The 3,957-nt window shown below is 46.7% G+C and overlaps 1 protein-coding gene across 9 annotated transcripts in view; it reads left to right on the top strand.

Annotated features, from left to right (window-relative positions):
* WDR59 (WD repeat domain 59) overlaps positions 1–3,957 on the top strand; it is a 107,782-nt gene that overhangs the window by 23,754 nt on the left and 80,071 nt on the right. The gene's annotated exons all lie outside the window — the stretch shown is intronic.

Genomic DNA, 3,957 nt, shown 5'->3' with positions numbered 1-3,957 from the left:
GCCTCCCAAAGTGCTGGGATTATAGGCGTGAGCCACTGCACCTGGCCACTACTATCAGATTTTTAAAGTTCAAATATTATTTTAATTTTCAAAAAATTTCAACTATTATTTTGATGTTTATTATTATTTATATTGTCTCTTAACTCTTGGAGAATATTGATTCCCAGATTTTTTTCTCTTCTTGGAGATGGAGTCTGGCTCTGTTGCCCAGGCTGGAGTGCAGTGGCACGATCTTGGCTCACTGTAGCCTGTGCCTCTCGGGTTCAAGCGATTCTCCAGCCTCAGCCTCCTGAGTAGCGGGGATTATAGGCGTGTGCCATCATGCCTGGCTGATTTTTGTATTTTTAGTAGAGACAGCATTTCACCATGTTGGCCAGGCTGGTCTAGAACTCCTGGCCTCAAGTGATCCACACACCTCAGCCTCCCAAAGTGCTGGGATTACAGGTGTGGGCTACTGCGCCACGCCTCTCTCCTGTGCTTATCTCTGTTTCCTTTGCATTCCCTCCCTTCTTCTTCCTTTTTTCTTTTTCTTTTTATTACTATTATTTTGGAGGGCAGTGGGCAGGCAAGAGAGGAGTTTTTTCTTTTTCTGTTTCGTCACCCAGGCTGGAGCTCAGTGGTGTAATCATGGCTCACTGCAGCCTTGAACTACTGGGCAAGCAATCCTCCTGCCTCAGCCTCCTCAGTAGCTGGGACTACAGGCACATGTCAGCACACCTGGCTAATTTTATTATAAATTTTTTTGTACAGATAAAGTCTTCCCATGTTGGCCAGGCTGGTCTTGAACTCCAGGCCTCAAGCGATCCTTCTGCCTCAGCTTACAGCACTGAGAGTTTAAGTGTGAGCTGCTTCGTCTAACCATAAAGCCTTGTTTTATTTTGGTTGTGTTAGTCTCTGTCTTTCAGGTTTCCTCTGGTCACTGAGGTCTTTGGCTGCTAACATTAAAGAGTGACTGGAATCTCTAAGTGGGTAGATGGTGGATCAGGTGGGAGCCAGGCCCTGTTTGTGAATGTCCAAGTGTCATTATCTCCAGGGTTTTGTTGTTGTTTGCTTGCTTCTGTTTTTTCTTGGGCTGGTCATTTTCTCCTGAGAAGTCTCTATCGGAAGAGTAAGAGGCAGAGTTGTGAGTGCCACATAGAGGAAGATTTGAGTACAGCACTTTGCACTTCCCAGGTCTGGGGGTGGCTGAGGCAGCCACCTGGCTGGATGGGTTGCATGTAACCCTCTCCTTAGTGCTCTTTCACACACAGCTCTCCTAGCTTTGTTTTGCCTGTTGTCTTCCAGCCCTACCCCTTGCTCTTGTCTTGAGACTACAGCCTCCAGTTGTGGGGGGAGCAGCCTGCTTCACACTCACTTCTCTCTCCACCAACTTCGGCTTTATTTACCTTTTTTTTTTTTGAGATGGAGTCTCAGTCTGTCACCCAGGCTGGAGTGCGGTGGCGCGATCTTGGCTCACTGCAACCTCTGCCTCCCAGGTTCAAACAGTTCTCATGCCCCAGCCTCCTGAGTAGCTGGAATTACAGCTGCCTGCCACCAATGCCTAGCTAATTTTTTAGTATTTTTAGTAGAGACGGGGTTTTGCCATGTTGGCCAGGCTGGTCTCCAACTTCTGACCTCAGGCGATCTGCCCACCTCGGCCTCCCAAAGTGCTGAGAATACAGTCGTGAGCCACCACACCGGCCTACTTAGCTTTCTTTAGCTCAATTACCACTTGTCCATCTGCTTTTCATTTCCTGTCTCATTTTCGTCTTTGGAGGTTTTTTGTCTTTCTTTACTCTTATTGTAGTGGAGCATTGGGGAAAATGAAGATAAACACCTATGTTCTATCAGGCTTGTTCACCCTGAAGTGCCCACTTTCTGCTGTTGTACATTTGCTCTGTAATGTGTCTGCACCCCCATATTGATACACACCTCATATGTATAGCTACTAGCCTTGTACAATTGTTCTTCTGATGGGACGATACCAGCCAGCCATCGCAAGATCAGGTGATTCCTTTGGAGGAGGTCAGAGATTGTAAGTGATCTTTGTTCTGCGATTTTCTTTTTTTTTTTTAAGATGGAATCTCGCACTGTTGCCCAGGTTGGAGTGTAGTGTGCGATCTCCGCTCACTGCAACCTCCGCCTCCTGGGTTCAAGCGATTCTCCTGCCTCAGCCTCCAAGTAGCTCTTCTGAACAGGAATCCTCTGCTGCATTTTGGCTTCACGTACGTACAAGATGTTCTTCTCCTTGCACTTGGTGATATCTGGCGCGTGGTAGTACTGCCGGTGGTAATAGTAGTACCTCTTTTTTTGCGTGCTGCTGCTGTATAACTCTGCAAAGACAAAACCACATACTCAAAAGCCCCACTGGGTTAGACAGGCTTTTAGTTTTGTTATTTCTCGTAAGCCCCTTGGAGGGGAGGGAGGAGAACTTCCTGAATGTCCCAGCGTTTAGAAAACAGGGAATTCATCTCTCTAAGAAGAGATGTGGCGGGCCAGGCAGTCCTGTGAAGGCCTAGGGACTACAGGCATGCGCTATCATGCCCGGCTAATTTTTGTCTTTTTAGTAGAGACAGGGTTTCACCATATTGGCTACACTGGTCTTGAACTCCTGACCTCATGTTCCACCCGCCTCAACCTCCCAGAGTGCTGGGATTACAGGTGTGGGCCACCGTGCCCAGCCTTGTTCTGAACTTTCTTAGAAGTCCTGAACGTTCTGTGAAATTGTGTTTTCCCCTGGTTTTTCTTCTTCTAATCCATCATCTCTTCTCAGAGTTTCTGCTACCACAAAGAGTTTGTATGCCATTTCCTGGCGCCTCTGAGCAGGGATGATTAATCTTTTCCTTCATTTTGGAGCCTGCTTGTTCTCATTGATCTCCATGGGCTTTGAGTGGTCTCTAGCAAAGAATCAAAACCTGATGGCTGCAGTGATGTTGATTCACACACCAAGGGTATTTTACTTAAAAAGAAAATAGTTGAATGCAGGACATCCCTGTTTTCAGATCATTCATATTGGTTGGCACCTTGGACGTTCCTGGCACTTAATATGTTTTTTCATTATTATTACTTTTTGTTGTTATGTTAGTTCCCCTCCTAATAGATGTAGTTTAGTTTTCTTGACCAGGGAGTGGTCAACTTACAGGGGAATTTTGAGATTTTCTACTTCTACAGGATTTTGGCTTAGTAATAAGTTATATGTTTAGCTGCATGCCATGGCCCACACCTGTAGTCTCAGCCCTTTGGGAGGCCGAGGCGGGCAGATCACCTGAGGTTCAGAGTTCAAGACCAGCCTGACCAACATGGAAAAACCCCATCTCTACTAAAAATACAAAATTAGCGGGCATGGTGGCACATACCTGTAATCCAAGCTCAGCTACTTGGGAGGCTGAGGCAGAAGAATTGCTTGAACCCGAAAGGAGGAGGTTGCGATGAGCCGAGATCACACCATTGCATTCCAGCCTGGGCAATAAGAGTGAAACTCTGTCTCAAAAGAAAAAAGTTGGCCAGGCGTGGTGGCTCACGCCTGTAATCCAAGCACTTTGGAGGCCAAGGCAGGCAGATCACCTGAGGCCGGGAGTTCAAAACCAGCCTGACCAACATGGTGAAACCCCATCTTAAAAAAAAAGAAAAAAAAGAAGAAAAAAGAAGAAAAAAGTTATATGTTTAATTTAACTCACATTTGTTGAGTACAGAGCGCTGTGCCTAGTAATGTGAAGCATACAAAGATATTCAAGATGGCCGGGTGCGGTGGCTCACGCCTGTAATCCCAGCACTTTGGGAAGCTGAGGTGGGTGGGTCAGCTGAGGTCAGGAGTTCGAGATCAGTCTGGCCAACATGGAGAACCTCTGTCTCTATGAAAAATACAAAAAATTACCCAGGCATGGTGGTGGGGGCCTGTAATCTCAGGTACTCTATTGGAACTCGGGAAGTGGAGGTTGCAGTGAGCCGAGATCATACCACTTGCACTCCAGCCTGGGT

Source organism: Sapajus apella, unplaced genomic scaffold (genome assembly GCF_009761245.1).
Source record: "Sapajus apella isolate SASKATOON/1434 unplaced genomic scaffold, GSC_monkey_1.0 scaffold15, whole genome shotgun sequence".
NCBI lineage: Eukaryota > Metazoa > Chordata > Mammalia > Primates > Cebidae > Sapajus > Sapajus apella.
This window is presented reverse-complemented; position numbering and strand designations above follow the sequence as displayed.